The 23,199-nt window shown below is 44.0% G+C and overlaps 2 non-coding genes across 2 annotated transcripts; both read left to right on the top strand.

Annotated features, from left to right (window-relative positions):
* The first annotated feature begins 539 nt into the window (after window positions 1–539).
* trnat-ugu (transfer RNA threonine (anticodon UGU)) lies at window positions 540–612 on the top strand. Its single transcript has one exon. It is a non-coding gene; the product is annotated as a tRNA-Thr (tRNA).
* Window positions 613–8,965: 8,353 nt separating this feature from the next.
* trnai-uau (transfer RNA isoleucine (anticodon UAU)) lies at window positions 8,966–9,061 on the top strand. The gene is made up of 2 exons: window positions 8,966–9,003; window positions 9,026–9,061. It is a non-coding gene; the product is annotated as a tRNA-Ile (tRNA).
* Window positions 9,062–23,199: the final 14,138 nt, after the last annotated feature.

The following is a 23,199-nucleotide window of genomic DNA, read 5'->3' as shown; positions in this document are numbered from 1 at the left end:
ATCGAGTTCTACACTAATTATTTCAAGTAAACAATATCAACATCTCGTCACAAAATTTTGAATGTCCAATTTGTCTTATCCATTAAGACTTACTAAAATTAAAATGATCTGAAGCAAAATTGCCCTTTGTGTGAGAATAGGTACACCGGGTAGACTAGCGCTAATACACATTTCCTAATGTAAAACCAACTATTGTGCAGTAGTTGTCGGAGGTCACCCACAGGAGGAGGTCAGGGCCGGGTGTATCACACACAGTACTCACCAACATTTCGTGGGAAGAGATCAGAAATGCAATAGGGTAAGACCAGATAGTGTGGATAGAGTGTGGGATTAAAACAGGATGAATAGGACTAGATATAAGATGTACTGACAGGGGATAAGGAAGAGAAGGTCATGACTGATATCCATGGTTTCTCAGGCTGAGACCGTTGAACAAAAGATCGATGTTATTGCGCAGACGCTCTGAAGGAGAAGGCTCAACAAAGTCGCTTGACAAAGGTATCAATACCATAACGTTGGGAAAGATTTGTACAAATGTGGGCGCCGTGGCTCAGTGGTTAAAACACCTGTCTTGTAAACAGGGGATCCTGCGTTCAAATCCCAGCGGTGCCTTCAAGTTCATGTTGTTTGTTTCTTTACTTCCATTTTTCCACCCGTTGTGCTCCAGAGCGCAGCGAGATCAATGTTTCCTCTTCCTCATTGGCAGCCTCCAGAAGCCCTTCGTTTTTGCTTCCCAGCCTCTCTGTGTTGACTGCCGATTTAAATTAGTTCCAGAGATTCCCATCCACGGGTTTCCAATTGCATCGAATCATCTCCGTGAGGTTAAAGTGCCCCCTGCTCCTTTATATTTCCATTAAATAATATCAATCAATTGCGGAATAAAAATTCAGCTGTTCGCTGATATTCTGTATTTTCCCAAATCAAGTCGACAGGAGGGAACGAATCTTTGTCTGAGGACGTTGGACAAACTGATTCTCGGGGAGAGCTAAACATTCATGGTGGAGATTAAACACAGACCAACACCGCGGGACCGCTTCTGGTCAACGACTTTAATTCTTAAACCAGAGTTGTTTTAGCGAGGGGATTGAAGAGCTGGATTCTAAATCTAAGGGGATTCAGACGCGCCGGTTTAACCGGATTTACACGGTTCACTTCACTTCAACAGGAAAACATTCGACAATTTCAAAAGTTTCATCCCCTCATTCTCGAGACCGGACAGGAAGTGAAATTTCAAATTGGTTTTTCAGTTCCAGCAACAAGATTCTTCTCAATATAAGAAAAACGGAGTGTTTCAAACTGCAGGGAGTGAATTAACCGCAGATTCGGAGCCAGCGCTCTCCAGTGTGTTCTTATCTACAACACTCTTAGAATTATAGAGTCATAGAATGGTTCCAGCACAGAAAGAGTACATTCGGCCCGTCGAGTCCGTGCCGGCTCTCTGCAAGAGAAATCCAGCTAATCCCATTTCCCCGCTCTATACTCGAAGCTCTGCATTTTTTCCCCTTCAAGTACTGATCCAATTCCCTTTTGAAAGCCACAAGTGAATCTGCCTCCACCACCCCCTCAGGCACTGCATTACAGATCACAACCATCGCTGTGTCAAAAACTTTTTTCTCATGTCGCCTTTGGTTCTTTTGCCCATGACCTTAAATCTATGTCCTCTGGTACTTGATCCCTCCGCCAATGGGAACAGTTTCTCTCTATCTACTCTGCCTGGACCCTTCATGATGTTGAATACCTCGATCAAATCTCCTCTCAAACTTCTGGCTCAATGGAGAACAGCCTCAGCTTCTCCAGTCTATGCACGGAACTGAAGTCCCTCATCCCTAGAATCATTGCAGTAAATCTCTTCTGCAACCTCTCTAAGGCCTTCACATCCTTCCGAATGTGCGGTGCCCAGAACTAGAAACAATACTCTAGTTGTGGCTCAACCACTGCTTTATAAAGGTTCATCATAACCTCCTTGCTTTTGTACTCTATGCATCTATTCATAAAGCCCAGGTTCCCGTATGCTTTCTTAACCGCTTTCTCAACCTGCCCTACCATCTTCAATGATTTGTGTACATAGACCCGCAGATCTCCCTGTTCCTGCACCCCTATTAGAATTATACCGTTTAGTTTATATTGCTTTTCCTCGTTCCATCACTCTTCCCTTCCGCCGATAATTCTCAGGACTGAAAACTCAGTTTAATTACACCGACTTATCATTTTCTAATTTATCCCGTTTCTCTCCCTCTCTGTCTGTATCGAACGTGGTTTCCTCACATGTTGCGACCCCGCCCGCACTCCTTCCGTCTCTGTGTTCAGACAAAGGAACTGGCTGAAGTGTCACATTATCCTGGGGGATTTCAGCGTGTAAGTGAGGCTTCCGCGGACACTGGATCCCGTTCAAAGAGTTTCATCAAGAGGTGTTTCAATTCGGTGAGATGATCTTTACTTCCTGGAGATTATAATGTCCAGACGGGCGGTGAGACTGAATGGAGTCTGAGTGCTGAGATTGGAATGGGAGGCCAGCAAATTCACTTTGGTCTGGCCATGTTTTAATTTCTTCTCTATGAATCCCCTGAGCTGGAGATCAGCCTCCTCCTTGAGAGCGATTCGCCAATCCAGATCAGAGGGAATTAAGTGTCATGAAAGTCGAGTGGGACTGGAGCCCCTTGTTTGACTAATTTATTCGAGTTTTTTGAGGATGTAACCAGCAGGGTAGATCAAGGGGAACCAGTGGCTGTAGTTTACATGGATTTTCAAAAGGCATTCGATAAGTTCCCACATAAAAGGTTGTTCCATTAAGTAAGGGCGCATGGGGTTGGGGGTAATATATTAGCATGGATAGTAGATTGGTTAACGGAGAGAAAGCAGAGAGCAGGGATAACGAGTCATTCTCAGGTTGGCAGTCTGTAATTAGTGAGGTGCCACAAGGATCGGTGCTTGGGCCTAAGCTATTTACAATCTATATTAATGAATTAAATAAAGGGAACGAGTGTACTGTATCCACCTTTGCTGACGATACAAAGCTCGGCGGCAAAGCAAGTTGTGAGGAGGAGACAAAGAATCTGCAAAGGGATATAAAAAGATTTACTGAGTGGGCAAGAAGGTGGCAGATAGAGTATAACGTGGAGAAATGTGAAGTTATTCACTTTGGCAGTCAGAATAGAAGAACAGAATATTGTTTCAATGGTGAGAATCTATTACAGGTTGGTCTTCAGAGAGACTTGGGTGACCTAGGTCATAACATTTATTACGTGGGTACAGCAATCAATTAGGAAAGCAAATGGCATGTTGGCCTTTATTGCAAGGTGGTTGGAGGACAAGAGTAACGAAGTCTTATTGCAGTTGTGAGGGCTTTGGTGAGACCTCTCCTGAAGTACTGCCAACAGTTTTGCTCTCCTTATCTAAGGAAGGATATAATTGCCTTGGAGAACGTGCAATGAAGGTTGACTAGATTAATTCCTCCGATGAGAGGGTTGTCCTATAAAGAGAGGTTGAGTAGAATGGGCCTAAACTCTCTGAAGTTTAGAAAAATGAGAGGTGATCTCATTAAAACATAAAACATTGTGAGGGGGCGTGACAAGTTAGGTGCTGAGAGATTGTTTCTCCTAGTTAGATAGAAATGAACCAGGGGCATAGTCGCAGGACAAGTGGTCGGTCATTCAAGACTGTGATGAGGAGGAATTTGTTCACGCAGAGGGTTGTGAAATTTGGAATTCTTTACCCCAGATGGCTGTAGATGCTGATTCATTGAATATATTCAAGGCTGAGATAGCACGATTTTAGGACTCTAGGAGAATCAAGGGATATGGGGATCGGGCGGGAAAGTGGAGTTGAGGTCGAAGTTCAGCCATTATCTGATTGAATGACGGAGCAGGATCCAGGGGCCGTATGACCGACTCCAGCTCCTGTTTCTTATGTTCTTAAAACAGGAAGCGTCGGGATGGCTGTTTGCCTTCAATGAAGGACATCGGTGAACAGCTTGGGTTTTTATTACAAGGTCCCACCCTTCAGTATCATTACTATGTAGCCGTTATCTAAAATACAACGCTAGTGGGATTTGAACCCACAACCTTTAAAACCGTTTCATTTACTCACAATGACGTATCCATTGCGTCACAGAGCTAAAAGCAGCAAGGTTATTTTGCTGAGTGCTGAACCGACCGGGCAAGCCGTTCGGTAGATTTGCACTTCCCACAGATTTTCCGTGGGGTTTCACACGGCACGTTTTTATCAGCCAAACATCTAAACAGAGCTACAGAGCTACGACAGCAGACTGAGAGATGGGGGTTGAGGGATATTGTGAGAAGCTTGATAAGTGGGTTGAGAGGCATGGAGAGAAGGACTTAGTTGGGTTTGATGGATATGGTGAAAACTGGGAAGCTGGGGTTAGATGGAGAGTAAAGCTCCCTCAACAATGTCCCGTCAAACACTCACAGGGCAGGTACAGCACGAGTTAGATTACAGAGTAAATATCCCTCCACACTGCCACATCAAACATTCACAGGGCATGTACAGAACGGGTTAAATACAAAGTAAAACTGCCTCTAAACTGTCCCATCAAACACTCCAAGGACAGGAGCACAGAGCGGCCGGGATATCACAGTATCATTGTCGGTGCAGCACAGGAGGAGGCCATTCAGCCCCTCGAGTCCGTTCAGCCATTCAATTAGATCTTGGCTGATCTGTACGTAGGAACAAATGGAAGCGATTCATCTGGTCGAGCCTGTACCATCATTCAACTATAAGGAACCGATCCCACCATCAAACTCACCATGGACGACTCTTCAGAATCGTTTTTTTTCTTGGACACACAAATCTCAATCAAAGACGGGCATCTGAGCACCTCACTCTACCGCAAGCCCACGGACAACCACACGAAGCGCCACCTATCCAGCTTCCACCCAAACTACGTCAAAGAGGCCATCCCCTCTGGAAAGGCACTGCGGATACACAGGATCTGCTCAGACGAGGAGGAACGCGATGGACACCTACAGACGCTGAAAGACGCCCTCGTAAGAACGGGATATGACGCTAGACTTGTCGATCGACAGTTCCGATGGGCCACAGCGAAGAATCGCATAGACCTCCTCAGAAGAAAAACACGGGACGCAACCGACAGAGTACCCTTCGTCGTCCAGTACTTCCCCGGAGCGGAGAAACTTCGCCAAGTTCTCCACAGCCTTCAACACGTCCTCGATGACGGCGAACACCTCGCTAAGGCCATCCCCAAGCCTCCACTACTCGCCTTCAAACAGCCACCCAACCTCAAACAGACCATCGTTCGCAGCAAATTACCCAGCTTTCTGGAGAACAGCGTCCACGACACCACACAACCCTGTCACGGTAACCTCTGCAAGACATGCCAGATCATCGACACAAATACCACCATCACACGAGAGGACATCACCCACCAGGTGCATGGTTCATACTCCTGTGACTCGGCCAACGTTGTCTACCTCATACTTTTCAGGAAAGGATGCCCCAGAGCATGGTACATTGGCGAGACCATGCAGACACTGCGACAACGGATGAACGGACACCGCACAAAAATCGCCAGACAGGAGGGTTCCCTCCCAGTCGGGGAACACTTTAGCAGTCAAGGACATTCAGCCACCGATCTTCGGGTAAATATTCTCTAAGGCGGCCTTGGAGACACACGACAACGCAAAATCGTCGAGCAGAAATTGATAGCCAAGTTCCGCACCCATGAGGACGGCCTCAACCGGGATCTTGGGTTCATGTCACGCTACACGTAACCCCACCAGCGGGAAAAAAAAGTTATCTGTTTTTAATACAACTGGACATTCTCTCTTCTCTCTCTCTGCCTTTCGCGTCTCTTTCTCTTCTTGTCTGTGTAATTTGACCCTTGTGTATTCAGTATACTGGGACATACTGTTTTCCGTGGCTAACCTGTCTGAACACCAACGACACCTTTGAATCCCAGCTTAATATAAGATATGCGATTTGAGAACCTCTCATTCACTCACTCACCTGACGAAAGAGATAATCTCCGAAAGCTTGTGATTTTCAAATAAAACTGTTGGACGATAACCTGGTGTTGTAAGATTCCTTTCATTTTTCCACCCCAGTCCATCACCGGCATCTCCACATCATCATTCAACTAGTTCCTCGCTGATCTGTACCTCAGCTCCATTTTCCCGTCTTTTCTCCGCACCCTCAGACAACCTGAACCAACAAAAATCTCTCGATCTCAGTCCTGATATTTTCATTTCATGGAGTCACCACAGCCTTTTCGGGGAGAGAGTTCTAGATTTCACGGAAAAGCAGTGCCCGTGACAAAAGCTGCTCTCGATCTACAAACCGCCTCCTCAATGTACCCGGTTTACTGGACGGGCAGAGAAATTGAGGAGCAGCAGATCCTTACAATTGTTGCGCTCAGCTCTAACACGAAACAGCAACTCCCCAATGTTAGAGAAAGAGATTTCATTCGACATTCTAAGTCCCTTGTATTTGAAATGTGCTGTTGAGAATACAGCACGTGCAGACAAAGGGACAGGCAGAAATGCAGATTTGGCAAATAACAACGCAAAATAGATCCTCACAAATTAAACACATCGTGAAATGAAATGGGGAAAATGATAAACAGTAACGATAATAATGAAAATAACGATCATAATCCTCATCATCATCATATTGGAATTAATCCAGAAGGAAAATTAATTATGGGGAATGTCCGTGGAACGAGTTATATCATAGGTCAGAGCGCAGTAGATCAGCATCACCTCAAGATGTCGGCCACCTCGATGCACCGGTAGCTTCCAAAAGCCGTTTTATTTCCTTCTTTCTGAATCCAAACAGTGTGAATTAAGTGACCGGTACAAAATGTCCTGCCCGTGCACCCAGATCGACAATGTTGAAATCGCACAGTCAGGAAGACAAGGAATGTGTGTATTTACCTCAAGTCTTTTCTGGGACAGTTAGAAATGGTCGGATGTAAAACAGTTCCGACCCATGTAGAACACGTTATCAACCAGTGTGAAAACCGACCAGAGCAGGACTGGAACCTGCAATCTTGTGATGACATCACGATAAAGAGCGAAATCAGGTGCTTTTTTTATTAGACCACGATCACCAAATGATCCAAAACCCGGAACAGTGTTCATTAAAGCCTTTACTTCATTCTGTCTCTTGCTTTCACTTTGTGGATGTTGGTCATTTAATTGATTATCTGTTCTTTTACCAAGTTGGCCTTTCAGCTTCCGAAATCGAAATAAATCTTTCAGAAAACTGACAACTGAACTCCCGCTCGGTCTCCGAGAAATTTACAATCAAAATAAATTATGTTCAAATAATTGATCGAAATGATTAGCCGCCAAACCGAACCTCTTCCACAATCAGTCCGTAAAATAGAGAGAGGAAAAGACAAATTGGTGAACTGAAAATCTATACTGAGAGCAACACAGAGCAGAGAGAGCGAACATAATTTACTGCGGGCCCCGACGGGCCGAATGGTCTCTTCCTGTTCTGTAAAATACGAACATTCTCCAATTCCACTGGGCGTGATTACTATTTTCTGATTTTCATTTGGTATTAAATATGAACGCAGTGTATTTGTGAGAGTGTGTGAGTGTGGTGGGGGTCCCGGAACCTCGGGGTAATGGGTTCGATTCAGATCTGGCGCTCAGTGTTAATATGTGTATTCTCACTGTTTATTAGTTAAATCGTGGGTTTCTTGCTATGCACTCAACACATGCCCTGTAATGTGTGTTTAATTTCTGCAGGGAATATTTTGCGAAATTGGTAATATTCAACTCGCGGGAATTTAATAAAATGGGAAAGAATTATTTTTGCCAAAATGAGAGGGCACGGAATTGGAGCGAGCCATTTGACTTGGGTTGAACATTAGTTGGGATGTAGGAGGCAGAGAGTGGGGATAAAGTTTAGGTATTCTGATTGGCGGGATGTGACAGTGATGTTCCCCAGAGTTCTGTTCTGGGGCTTCAACTCTCCACCATATTTATTAATGACTGGGATGAAGGAATACAGGGTTGGATATCCAAGTTTGCAGATGTGACTAAGTGAGAACGGACAGTAAGTGAAAAGGGGAGCAGGAAGTTGCAAAGGCGCATAGACAGATTAAGAGAATGGACAAAACTATGGCAAATAGAGTTCAAAGTGGGCAAGTGTGAGGTCATCAACTTTGGACACGTAAATCGGCGAATTTTCTGAATGGTTAGAAGCGAGGGATTGTAGAGGAGTACAGAGATTTGGGAGTGCAAGCACATAAATCATTGAAAGGCAGGTAGAGAAAGTAATTGAAAAGTCTCAACTCTTGTAACCAGAGGCTTCCTCTCACTCTTCCACATTATCACTGTTTCAAGCCGCCCAGCCACAACTCATAGGTCACACACACTGGCAGCTATTTAACCATGACAGGCACATCACTCAGCCACACATCCCGCTTTCTTGCAGGTGAAGGTGGTGCATATCAGGAGGCAGCAAGTAGCAGTGATACTTAGCCCGTCGATCTTGTTGCACCATTAAATGAGATCATGGCGGAGCTGTGACCTCACTCCATGTACCCGGCTTCGCCCCATATCCCTTAATACCCTTGTTTCACAGAAATCTTTCAATCTCAGAATTAGCATTCACAAGTGTGCTACCATCAACTTCCATCTGCAGAAGAGCGTTCCAAAACGTCTCCCACCCTTTGCGATTAGAAGCCGAGGTGAAGTGAAAACAACACACATGGAGAAAAGATGTTGTGCAGATCGAAGCTGAATATGAATTTATCGCAATTCACGCGATGTCATGAATGCAGAATGAAAATGCTGCTACATTGGGCGTTAATCGAACACTTGCTTCGTGTGTGGCAGGAAAGAATTCGATTTCCAAAACACCAATGCCCAAGTGGCAGGTGGCGGCATGTGTCCACTTGGAAACCTGCCTGAAAGAATATGCAGTCTTACAGGCCAAAAATGAGTGTGTTTGATGAGACTACTAAACCAACGCGGCTCCAGTGGCGCAATCGGTTAGCGCGCGGTACTTATATAACAGTATTCAGGCTCAAGAAATGCCGAGGTTGTGAGTTCGAGCCTCACCTGGAGCAGTTTAACCTTTTGCTTCTAACATTTCCACCGGAGTTCAAGGGACAGCTGGTCTGTTCCCTGAAGCATCTCCTTCTTCGTGTTCTCATGTGGGCACTGGAACATAAGGGTGAACTCTATGACATATCACAAGTGTTGTCAGCAGCTAAACGTGTTTACAACGCGCAAGACGCGTCATGCCACCAGCTGTTTGACCTGGCCGTCCGCCACAAATGCACTTGTTCATGCCCCAGTATAACTATCGGGGACTTTCCAGACTCTGAGGACTTCACCGAGGACTGCGAGTGCATACGGTGCCTTGGAGAACCACAGGCTCAATTACCAGCCGTCGACTTCAGGGGTCCCCGACGGGCAGACGCACGTGAGCTTGTGATTGATTGTTTGTCTGTTACAATACTTGTATGTTATAAGTGTTACAATAAAGTAGTACCTTTTACTTTCGCCTGTGTACTATATTGTCTCAGATCCAGAACCTGTATTTAAAACAAAACACTACACAATACGACAGTGTAACCCTGCGATAAAACAATACACAGATTCGAGATAGAATTTACAGAAACGGGCCATTCGCCCCAACTGGTCTCTGCTGGTGTTTATGCTCCACACAATATTCCTCCAACTCCATCTCATCTAAAACTATCAGCATATCTTTCTGTTCCTTTCTCTCTCGTGTACTTATCTAGCGTCCCCTTACATATTTCTAAGATATTCTCCTCAACTACTCCATGTAGCAGTAAGTTCCACATTCTGACTACTGTCTGAGTAAAGATGTTTCTCCTGAATTCCTTATTGAAGGTATGAGTGATTATTTTCTACTGATCACCCGAAAATTTCGGCTCCCCGTAAGTTGAATCATCTTCTCTATCCCCACCTATCAAACCACGACATAATTGTAAAGACCTCGACCAGGTCACCTCTTCGTCTTCTCTCTTCTAGAGTAAAATGTCCCACACTGTACAGACTTTCCTGATAGGTATAACCTCTTAGAATTGTTATGATCCTCGTGAATATTTTATTTTCGTTCTCCAGTGCTTCTATATCCGTTTCCGTAATATGGAGACCAGAACAGTGCAGGCCTAAAACGTCATCATTGAGAGCGGTTCGTCAATCCAGATCAAAGGGAATTCAGGATTGAGAAAGTCGGGGTGGACCGGCGCCACTCGCATAACAGGAAGTGTCGGGGCGGCAGTTGCCTTTCATGGACATCAGCTTGGATTTTTGTTTCACCCACAGCGTCATTATTATGGAGCCCTCATCTGAAATATAAATCGGGGGAACACAGCATCATTATTATGGAGCCATGATATGAAGTACAAATCTGGGGGAACACAGCATCATTATTATGGAGCCCTGATCTGAAATATAACTCTGGAGGAACACAGCATCATTATTTGGAGCCCTGATCTGAAATATTACTCTAGGGGAACACAGCATCATTATTATGGAGGCCTGATCTGAAATCTAACTGTGGGGGAACACAGCATCATTATTATGGAGGCCTGATCTGAAATATAACTCCAGTGGAACACAGCATCATTATTATGGAGTCGTGATCTGAAATAGAACTCTAGTGGAACACAGCATCATTATTATAGAGTCGTGATCTGAAATATAACTCTTAGAGAACTCAAGCCCAGAACCTTTCAAATGTCGTTACAGTCTTGAACTAAAAGTCCAATGTGCTGTCCGTCGCGCCACAGAACCCAATATATTTTACCTCTTCTTTCACTCTGTTCTTGTGAATCTGATGTTGGGCAAACTTTTGTAAATATCTAAATTCTCCCTATTCCATTTTATTAAACACTTTCGTTCATATATTTCACACCAAGCTTGTTGTTGTAGTTCGGAGCAGGAGTAATATGTCAGGAGAAATCAGCTTTTGCTGGAGGTAAATATAAATCACCACTGAGCAGGAAATGCTCATTTGGTAAATATCATTCACAAATCATCCTAAAAAATGGAGCACAATGTGGAAAGAAATTCGGGAAATAATTATAGTCGTCAAAATAATATTCGAGCTACACTCGCCTTGCATTAAACAAGAGAGGAATTAATTGCGGGGAATATTTGTGCAATGAGTTACTTCACCAGACGGTTGCTTTTATTACTCGTAGAGAAACACCAACAATTATGAGGAGATGCACAGACTGAATATCTGGGGCTCAATTCCATTGGATTCTCAACAGTCAGTATAATAATTTACAATTATTGATAAGGAAACCCGCAATCTTATTATTTAGCAGTGAGGACACAGATATTAAAAACGAGTGGCCCGACTGCTTCGGACTCATTCCCAAGAAATGACCGGACCAGAGGGGTTTAGAATTTCGCAAAACGGAGACTGGACATAGCAGAGTGTCCCAGACTCTGATCTGAGAATTGGACCTTCACTTGGTGTAAAATGGGTCACTCACTGAAAGAAATAAACCAGCATCAGCCCCGAAAAATCAACGAGTTCCGATATTAAGTGACGGCCCCGATAACCATTCAATTCTCAGACAGAGGCTGTTTTGGGTTTGACAAACTGTGAAACAGAGAAGTGTGGGATGATATAAAGTATTGTAAATTATCTATTTTAGTTTCAGATTTACAGTTTCTCTTCAATTGTTACTGACAGGAGCGGCTGTAACGGAGCTGACTGGCTGAGTAACAAGCTGCGATCAGTCATTGGCCTGTGCTCCAAACCAGCTCGTTGGACCTGCTCATTTCAGCTCACTTCATTCTCAGCTACCGGGAAAATTACTGAAAGAGAAGATGTGAATAACAGCTGGAAAAAAACAATGGTCTCTACATTGGTGGTCTGAGCTCTCCAACGTACAGCAGTTAAGGGACTCGGTGAGTTTGATGTTCAGAGACAACACAGCACAGTTTCAGTCGTGCAAGCTCCATCCACTTATATTCATAGAATCACAGAAAGGTAACAGCACGGAAGGAGGCCATTCGGCCCATCGAGTCTGCGCCAGCTCTATTCAAGAGCAATCAAGCTCGTCCCACTCCCCCGCCCTATCCCCGTAACCCTGCAAATTCTTTCCCTTCAAGTACTTATCCAGTTCCCTTTTGAAGGCCATGATTGAATCTGCCTCCCCCACCCCCTCGGGCAGTGCATTCCAGATCCGAACCACTCTCTGTGTAAAAAAGATTTTCCTCATGTCACCATTGGTTCTTTTGCCAATCACCTTGAACCTATCTCCTCTGGTCCTTGACCCTTCCGCCAATGGGAACAGCTTCTCTCAATCTGCTCTGTCTGGACCCGTCATGATTTTGAAGAAGGTGGATGATTTTGAAGAATGACTTGTGAGAAGGATTCTAGGGGAGAGTAGAATGTTTTTCAGTGGGTGGTGGGGATCTGGAATCACTGCCTGGAAGGTTGGAAGAGGCAGAAACCCTCATCGCGTTTAAAAATTACGTGGATATCCACTTTAACTGCCTTAACTTATGAGGCGAGAAACCAAATGCTGGAAAGTGTGATAAGGCTGGAAAGCCCTTTTTTCGGCCGGCACAGACACGATGGGCCGAATGGCCTCCTTTTGTGCGGTAAATTTCTATCATTTCTATGATTCTATTTTGTTTCTTTTTCATGTGTTCCCGACACCAACTGTGTTAACTGATCGTTTACTTGAACGACAGAGTTTTCTGTCGCACTCACAGCTCAGCGAAGGGCGGTTTTCAAAATTAAAGCCGCAACTATAATGTTAAATATAGATAATGCCAAGAAATTAGTTTTATTTCTGTTCTTCCCCAGATAAATGTGTTATTTAGCGAGTGATCAGAAGACCGTTGATTTGTCTTTCTCACACCCTGCAATCTTGTGTTTGTGCAGAGTGTGATATTTGATGTCCCCTCTTCCCATTATATTGTGGGCAGAGTTTGTTATTCAGACTCAGAGGGTGATAGTTGAAGTCCCCTCTTCCCATTATATTGTGGGCAGAGTTTGTTATTCAGACTCAGAGGGTGATATTTTAAGTCCGCTCTTCCCATTATATTGTGCGCAGATTTTGTTCTTCAGACTCAGAGGGTGATATTTGAAGTCCGCTCTTCCCATTATATTGCGGGCAGGATATTTTCTAAATGGTAAAAAGTTAAAAACAGTGGATGTCCAAAGGGATTTCGAGGTTGAGGGACAGAGATCATTGAAGTGTCATGAACAGGAGCAGAAAATAATCAAGAAGGCAAATGGAATTCTGGCCTTTATATCTCGAGGACTGGAGTACAAGGGGGCAGAAGTTATGCTGCAGCTATACAAAACCCTGGTTAGACCGCACCAGGAGTGCTGTGAGCAGTTCTGGGCACCGGACCTTCAGAAGGACATATTGGCCTTGGAGGGAGTGCAGCGTAGGTTTACTAGAATGATACCCGGACTTCAAGGATCAATTTACGAGGAGAGATTACACAAATTGGGGTTGTATTCTCTGGAGTTTCGAAGGTTGAGTGGTGGTCTGATCGAACTTTATAAGATTTTAATGGGAACAGATAGGGTGGATAGAGAGAAACTATTTCAGCTGGCTGGGGATTTTACGAGTCGGGGACACAGTGTAAAAATCAGAGGCAGACCTTTCAGGAGCGAGATGAGAAAAACATTCTACACAAAAGGGTAGTAAGAGTTTGGAACTCTCTTCCGCAAACGGCAATTGATATTAGCTGAATTGCTAAATTTAAATCTGAGACAGATAGATTTTTGGCAACCAAAGGTATTAAGGGATTTTTTTTTTATTCATTGATGAGATGTGGGAGTCGCTGGTGAGGCCAGCATTTATTGCCCATCCCTAATTGCCCATGAGAAGGTGGTGGTGAGCCGCCGTCTTGAACCGCTGCAGTCCGTGTGGTGACGGTTCTCCCACAGTGTTGTTCGGAAGGGAGTACCAGGATTTTGACCCAGTGACGATGAAGGAATGAAGATATATTTCCAAGTCGGGATGGTATGTGACTTGATGGGGAACGTGCAGTTGGTGTTGTTCCCATGTGCCTGCTGCTCTTGTCCTTCTAGGTGGTAGAGGTCGCGGGTTTGGGAGGTGCTGTCGAAGAAGCCTTGGCGAGTTGCTGCAGTGCATCCTGTGGATGGTACACACTGCAGCCACAGTGCGCCGGTGGTGATGGGAGTGAATGTTTAGGGTGGTGGATGGGGTGCCAATCAAGCGGGCTGCTTTGTCTTGGATGGTGTCGAGCTTCTTGAGTGTTGTTGGAGCTGCACTCATCCAAGCAAGTGGAAAGTATTCCATCACACTCCTGACTTGTGCCTTGTAGGTGGTGGAAAGGCTTTGGGGTGTCAGGAGGTGAGTCACTCGCCGCAGAATACCCAGCCTCTGACCTGCTCTCGCAGCCATAATATGTATAAGGCTGGTCCAGTTAAGTTTCCGGTCAATGGTGATCCCCAGGATGTTGATGGTGGGGGATTCGGCGATGGTAATGCCGTTGAATGTCAAGCGGAGGTGGTTAGACTCTCTCTTGTTGGAGATGGTCATTGCCTGGCACTTATCTGGCGCGAATGTTACTTGCCACTTATGAGCCGAAGCCTGGATGTTGTCCAGGTCTTGCTGCATGCTGGCTCGGACTGCTTCATTATTTTTGGGGTTGCGAATGGAACTGAAAACTGTGCAATCATCAGCGAACATCCCCATTTCTGACCTTATGATGGAGGGAAAGTCATTGATGAAGCAACTAAAGATGGTTGGGCCGAGGACACTGCCCTGAGGAACTCCTGCAGCAATGTCCTGGGGCTGAGATGATTGGCCTCCAACAACCACTACCATCTTCCTTTGTGCTTGGTATGACTCCAGCCACTGGAGAGTTTTCCCCCTGATTCCCATTGACCTCAATTTTACTCGGGCTCCTTGGTCCCACACTCGGTCAACTGCTGCCTTGATGTCAAGGGCAGTGACTCTCACCTCACATCTGGAATTCAGCTCTTTTGTCCATGTTTGGACCAAGGATGTAATGAGGTCTGTAATGGCATCATTACCCTGTTTACAGGTATTGTCTCATCATCAGCATCATGACACTGTTAAAAGAGAATCTCACCATCAGCATCATGACCCTATTTTTTAAAAAGTCTGACCATTAGCATCATTGCCCACTTTAAAAAGCATCATGACCATGTTTAAAGAGAGATTCTCTCCATCTTCATTATGACACTGTTTAAAAGGAGCCTCACCATGAACATCACGACCCTTTTTAAAGAGTGTCTCACCATCAACATCATGGCAGTGTTTATAGAGAGTCTCACTATCTGCCTCATCGCCCTGTTCAGATTGAGTCTCAATATTAGCATCATGGACTGTTTCAAGAGCGTGTTTCACCATCAACATCATGACCCTGCTTAATGAGCGTATCTCTCCATCAACATCACGGACAGGTATAAAGAGAAAGTGGTACATATCGGTACCTACGACATAGGTAAAAAGAGGAACCAGGTCTTGCAAGCACAATATAAGGAAATAGGAAATAAGTTAAAAAGCAGGACCTAACGGGTAATTATCTCAGGATTACTCCCAGTGACACGTGCTCGTGTGTATCGGAGTGGGAGAATGGGCCAGATGAATGCGTGGCTGCAGGGTTGGTGCAGGAGGGAGGAATTTAAATTCCTGAGGAATTGAGACCGATTCTTGGGAAGGTGGGACCTGTACAAGCCGGATAGATTGCTTTTCAACAGATCCGGGGCTCATATCCTCGCAGGGTATTGCTACTGCTGTTGGCGAGGGTTTTAACTGGAGTGGCAGGGAGATGGGAACTTGAGCGGGGAATCATAATAGAGTAAAGTTGAAAGCAACAAGGGAGAGGAGGATCAAGAGAAATTTACAACACAATCAGTACAAATGGTTGTTCAAGAACAAGTGAAAGGGAAAAGCGTAGAGCAGCAGAAAGAAAATGTACTTTTGGCACTACAGATAAAGTAAAAACTAGAAGGTGTAAAGCGATTAATCCAGCATCATAGCTCAAGGTCAGGCTGGGGTGTGTGGCCCAACTAAGAGTTCGATATACAAATACACGGAGTGGAAGGAATAAATTAAATGAACTACAGGTACAAATTCAAATTGGAGGTATGATATGATATGATAGCTATTACGGAGACATGGCTGCAGGAGGTGACGAAAGTAGTGGTCAGGGGAATGTCAGTGGATGTTATTTATATGGACTTCCAGAAGGCATTTGATACGGTCCCACATAATAGACTGTTAGATAAGATACAAGCCCATGGAATCGAGGGGAAAGTACGGATTGGTTAGGAAGTTGGCTGAGCGAAAGGAGACAGAGAGTGGGGATAATGGGAAGGTACTCACATTGGCAGGATATAACTAGTGGAGTCCCGCAGGGATCTGTCCTGTGGCCTCAATTATTCACAATATTTATTAACGACTTAGATGAAGGCATAGAAAGTCTCATATCCAAGTTTGCCGATGACACAAAGATTGGTGGCATTGTAAGCAGTATAGAAGAAAACATAAAATTACAAAGCGATATTGATAGATTAGGTGAATGGGCAAAATTGTGGCAAATGGAATTCAATGTAGACAAATGTGAGGTTATCCACTTTGGATCAAAAAAGGATAGAACAGGCTACTTTATAAATGTTAAAAGTTAAAAACAGTGGATGTCCAAAGGGAGTTCGGGGTTCAGGAACATAGATCATTGAAGTGTCATGAACAGGTGCAGAAAATAATCAAGAAGGCAAATTGAATGTTTGCCTTTATATCTAGAGGACTAGAGTACAAGGGGGCAGAAGTTATGCTGCAGCTATACAAAACCCTGGTTAAACCGCACCTGGAGTATTGTGATCAGTTCTGGCCACCGCACCTTCAGAAGGATATATTGGCCTTGGAGGGAGTACAGCGTAGGTTTACTAGAATGATACCCGGACTTCAAGGGTTAAGTTACGAGGAGAGATTACACAAATTGGGGTTGTATTCTCTAGAGTTTCGAAGGTTAAGTGGTGATCTGATCGAAGTTTATAAGATATTAAGGGTACAGATAGGGTGGATAGAGAGAAACTATTTCCGCTGGTTGGGGATTTTAGGAGTAGGGGGCACAGTCTAAAAATCAGAGGCAGACCTTTCAGGAGCGAGATTAGAAAACATTTCTACACACAAAGGGTTGTAGAAGTTTGGACTCCCTTCTGCAAACGGCAATTGATACTCGCACAATTGCTAAATTTAAATCTGAGATCGATAGTTTTTTGGCAACCAAAGTTATTAAGGCATATGGGCCAAAGGCAGGTATATGGAGTTAGATCACAGATCAGCCATGATCTTATCAAATGGTGGAGCAGGCACGAGGGGCTGAATGGCCTACTCTTGTTCCTATGTTCCTATGAATGGTCAGGATTGGGAACTAAATGTACCGGGTTATAAGTTTTACTGGAGAGACAGGGAAAATGGAAGAGGTTTAGGAGTATCCTTATTAATCAGAGATGAAATCACTTCAATGATAAAGGATGATATAACGAGAGGTAAGCACCAAATAGGGACCTTATGGGTTGAATTGAGAAATAGGAAATGATCTCAGGCTATGGTGCGAGTTGTCTATACGACTGCTGGCAGTAGCTCTGAAGTGCTAGATTGTATAAATCCAGAGATCAGAAATGCGTGTAACAAAGGCATAGTGGTCTTAATGGTAAAAGCAGACAAGCAACTATCAGAAAGGTAGTGAATTTCTTGATTGTGTCCAGGATAGTTTTCTACAGCAGTATGTCCGAGAGGCAACAAGGGGGCAAACCATCCTGGATTTAATAATGACGAATGAACCAGATTTAGTTAACAGCTTAACTGTGCTTGAACATCGATCCAATAGCGATCATAACATGATCGAGTTCAAGTTGTGTTTGAAAGAGAAATAAATGAATCAGCTGCTAAGATTCTAGACTGGGTCAGGCAGACTTCAATGGGATGAGACAGAGACTGTCCACAGTAAACTGGGCAAATCTGTTAATGGGTAAAACGACTGACGATCAGTGGGAAATGTTTAAAGAAACATTTAATGTGATACAGAACCGGTTTCTACCTCTGAGGGGCAAGAACTGCACTTGCCAAAAAAACAGCCATGGACAACTGAAGAGGAAAGGGACAGTATAAGACATAAGGAAAGGACATAAAAAAGCAAAAAATGGTACAGATCCTGGCGAATGGGAAAGATATAAAGTTCAACAAAGGGTCACAAAACAGATAGTAAGAGGTGCAACAAGGGCGTATGAAAATATACTTGCAAGGGATATCAAAACCAATACGAAGAACGTTTATAGTTACATTCGGCAAAAGAGGGTGGTCAGGAGCAGTGTTGGCCACCTAAAAACTGAACGTGGTGGATATTGTCATTGACAATGGGGAAACGGCGGAAATGTTGAATAATTACTTTGCGTCAGTATTTACAGTTGAAAAATAGATGCCAGAAATCCCAAGAAAACTAATATTGAATCAATACAATTAACACAAGTAAAACTACAGTAATGTAAAAAATAATAACATAAAAGAGTGACAAATCCCGAGGACGAGATGATTTTCATCCCAGGGTTTTAAAGTGAGCACATTGCAGATGCCCCAAATATAATCTTTCAAAGTTCACTAGTTTCAGGAAACGTCTCCGCAGATTCGAAAATTGCATCTGTTACTCCGCCTTTTAAGAAAGGAGAGAGAGGGAAACCAACGAATTATAGATCAGTTAGCCTAACATCTGTTTTGGGGAAATTTCTTGAGTCTGTAATTAAGGATAGGGTGACTGAACACCTCGAGAATTTTCAGTTAGTCAGGGAGAGCCAGCATGGATTTGTGAAAGGTAGGTCGTGCCTGACATACTTGATTGTTTTTTTTTGAAGAGGTGACTGAAGTCGTGGACAGGGGAATGTCAATGGATGTTATTTATATGGACTTCCAGACGTCATTTGATAAAGTCCCACGTAAGAGACTGTTAGCTCAGATAGAAGCGGATGGAATCGAGGGAAAAGTACGGGCTTGGTTAGGAAGTTGGCCGAGCGAAAGGCGACAGAGAGTCGGGATAATGGGTAGTTTCTCACATTGGCAGGATGTGACTCGTGGAGTCCCGCAGGGATCTGTCTTGGGGCCTCAATTATTCACAATATTTATTAACGACTTAGATGAAGGCATCGAAAGTCTTATATCTAAGTTTGCTGATGACACAAAGATTGGTGGCATTGAAAGCAGTGTAGATGAAAACATAAAATTACAAAGGGATATTGATAGATTAGGTGAATGGGCAAAACTGTGGCAAATGGAATTCAATGTCGGCAAATGTGAGGTCATCCACTTTAGACCAAAATAGGATAGGACAGGTACTTTCTGAATGGTAAAAAAGTTAAAAACAGTGGATGTCCGAAGGGACTTAGGGGTTCAGGTACATATATCATTGAAGTGTCATGAACAGGTGCAGAAAATAATCAATAAGGCGAGTGGAATGCTGGCCTTAATATCGAGAGGACTAAAATACAAGGGTGCTGAAGTTCTGCTGCACCTATCCAAAACCTTGTTTCGATCGAACCTGGAGGACTGTGAGCAGTTCTGGGCACCGCCCCTTCGGAAGGACATATTGGCCTTGGAGGGAGTGCAGCGTTGGTTTACTGGAATGATCCCCTGACTTCAAGGGTTAAGTTACGAGGAGAGATTACACACATTGGGGTTGTATTCTCTCGAGTTTGGAAAGATAAGGGTTGATCTGATCGAAGTTTATAAGATATGAAGGGGAACAGAAAGGGTGGAGAGAGACAAATTATTTCCGGTGTTAGGCGATTCTCGGACAAGGGGGCATTGTCGACTAATTAGAGCCAGACCTTTCAGGAGTGAGATTAGGAAACACTTCTGCACAAAAAGGGTGGTAGAAGTTTGGAATTCTCTTCTGCAAACGGCAATTGGTGCTACCTCAATTGCTAATTTGAAATTTGAGATAGATAGCTTTTTGCCAACCAACGGCATTAAAGGATATGGGCCAAAGGCAGGTATATGGAGTTGGATCACAGATCATCCATGATTTTATCAAATAGCGGAGCGGGCTTGAGGGGCTGAATGGCCTACTCCTGTACCTATGTTCCTATGTTGCTATGTTCACAATAAGCATCGTAGCTCTGTTAAAAGAGAAAATCTTACCATCAGCATTATTACCCTGTTTAAAGAGAGTGTCGCACCATTAGCATCTTAGTCCTGTTTAAAGATAGTCTCGCCATCAGCATCCTAACACTGTTTAAAGAGCGTTTCTCACCATCAACATCATGCCCAGCTATAAAGAGAGAGTCTCACCATCAGCATCATGACCCTGTTTATAGAGAGTTTCACCATCAGCATCAGGATCCTGTTTCTCGAGAGTCTCACCATTAGCATCATGGCCCTGTTTATCGAGAGTCCCACCATTTACATCAGGACCCTGTTTAAAGGGAGTGTCTCACCATCATCATCAGGGCCCTGTTTAAAGAGGGTGTCTCATCATCAACATCATGGCCAGGGAAAAAAGAGCGAGTCTCACCATTAGCACCGTGAACCCCTTTAAAGAGCGAGTCTCACCATTCGCATCATGACCTTGTTTAAAGAGAGTCGAACCATCAACATCGTGAACCTGTTTAAAGAGGGTGTCTCATCATCAGCAATCTGACGCTGTTTATGGAGATTATCACCATCAGCATCATGACACTGTTTAAAAAGAGTCTCAAAATCAACATAATAACCCTGTTTAAAGAGAGTATCACCATCAACATCGTAACCCTGTTTATAGAAAGTATCACCATCAGCATCATGGCCCTGTTTATAGAGAGTCTGACCATTAGCATCATGACCCTGTTTAAAGACAGTCTCACCATCAGCACATGAACCTCTTTATAGAGAGTTTCACCATGAGCATCATGACTCTATTGAAAGTGAGAATCTCACCACCAGAATCATGACCATGTTTCAGGAGAGAGTCTCACCACCAGAAACATGACCATATTTAAGGAGAGAGTCTCACCATCAGCATCACGACCCTTTTTAAAGAGAGAGTCTCAGCAGAAACATCATGGTTTTGCTTAGAGAGAGAGTCTCAACATCAGAATCATGACCCGGTTTAAAGAGAGTCTCACCATCAGCATCATGACCCGGTTTAAAGAGAGTCTCACCATCAACATCGTGACCCGGTTTAAAGAGTGTCTCGCCATCAGCATCATGGCCCTGTTTATAGAGAGTCTCACCATCAGCATCATGGCCATGTATAAAGAGCGTTTCAGCATTAGCATCATGTCCCTGTTTATAGAGAGTCTCACCGTAAGCATCATGACCCTGTTTATAGAGAGTCTCACCATCTGCATCATGTCCCTGTTTATGGAGAGTCTCACCATCACTATCATGACCCTGTTTATAGAGAGTCTCACCGTAAGCATCATGACCCTGTTTATAGAGTCTCACCATCAGCACCATGACACTGTTTAAAGACAGTCTCACCATCAGCACGTGAACCGCTTTATAGAGAGTATCACCATGAGCATCATGACTCTGTTTGAAGTGAGAATCTCATCACCAGAATCATGACCATGTTTGAAGAGAGAGACTCACCACCAGAAACATGACAATATTTAAGGAGAGATTCTCACCATCAGCATCACGACCCATTTTAAAAAGAGAGTCTCAGCAGCAACATCATGGCTTTGCTTAAAGAGAGAGTCTCAACATCAGAATCATGACCCTATTTAAAGAGAAAATCTCACCACCAGAATCATGACCCTGATTAAAGAAAGAATCTCACCATTGGAATCATGGCCGTGTTTTAAGAGAGAGTCTCAGCAGCAACATCATGACCCTGTTTAAAGAGAGTGTCTCAACATCAGCATCATTGCCCTGTTTAAAGAACGTGTGTCACGATCAACATCATGGTCAGGCATAAAGAGAGATTCTCACCATTTGCACCGTGACCCATTTTAAAGAGCGAGTCTCACCGTCAGCATCATGGCCAGATGTAATGAGAGAGATTCTCACCACCAGAGTCATGACCCTGTTTAAAGAACGTGTCTCCCCATCAGCACATGACACTGTTTATAGAGAGCCTCACCATCTACATCATGACCTTGATGGAAGAGAATCTCACCATCAGCATCATGACATTGTTTATAGAGAGTCTCACCATCAGCATAATGTCCCTGTTTATAGAGCGTTTCTCACCATCAACATCATGGCCAGCGATAAGGAGAGAGTCTCACCACCAGTATCATGACCCTGTTTAAAGAGAGAGTCTCATCATCAGCATCATGACCCTGTTGAAAGACAGTCTCAACAGCAACATCATGACCCTGTTTCTCGAGATTCTCACCATCAGCATCACGACACTGTTCAAAGAGAGAGTTTCACTATCTGCATCATAACCTTGTTTAAAGAGCGTGCCTCACCATCAACATCATGGCCAGGTATAAAGAGAGAGTCTCACCATCAGTCTCATGAACCTGCTTAAAGAGAGAGTATCAACATCAGCATCATAATCCTGTTTAAAGAGAATCTTACCATTAGCACCGTGACCAGGTTTAAAGAGCGAGTCACACCATTAACATTAAGACCATGTTTAAAGAGAGAGTCCCACCATCAGCATCATGACCCTATTTGTACAGAGTCTCACCATCAAGAACATGACTCTGCTTATAGAGAGTCTCACCATTAGCATCATGGCCTTGTTTAAAGAGAGAGTCTCACCATTAGCATCATGGCCCTGTTTAAAGAGCGATTCTCACCATTTGCATCATGGCCCTTTTTAAGGAGAGAGTCTCACCAGCAACATCACGACGCTGTTTATAGAGAGTCTCACCATTAGCAACATGGCCCGCTTCAAAGAGCGAGCCACACCATCAATATCATGACGATATTTAAATAGAGAATCTCACCACCAGAATCATGACCCTGTTGAAAGGGAGAGTCTCACCATCAACATCATGACCCGGTTTAAATAGATTCTCACCATCGCCATCACGACCCTGTTGAAAGATAGAGTTTCACCATCAGCATCATGATTATATTTGAAGAGAGAGTCTCACCACCAGTATCATGACCCTCTTTAAAGAACGTGTCTCACCATCAACACCATGACCCTGTTTATAGAGAGTCTCACAATCAGCATCATGAACCTGTTTGAAGAGATTCTCACCATTAGCACAGTGACCCTGTTTGAAGAGCGAATCACAACGCCAGATCCCATTTCC

Source organism: Heptranchias perlo, unplaced genomic scaffold (assembly GCF_035084215.1).
Source record: "Heptranchias perlo isolate sHepPer1 unplaced genomic scaffold, sHepPer1.hap1 HAP1_SCAFFOLD_54, whole genome shotgun sequence".
In the NCBI taxonomy this organism is placed as follows: domain Eukaryota; kingdom Metazoa; phylum Chordata; class Chondrichthyes; order Hexanchiformes; family Hexanchidae; genus Heptranchias; species Heptranchias perlo.
The sequence above is the reverse complement of the archived record's forward strand: the minus strand, read 5'-3'. Positions and strand labels throughout refer to the sequence as shown.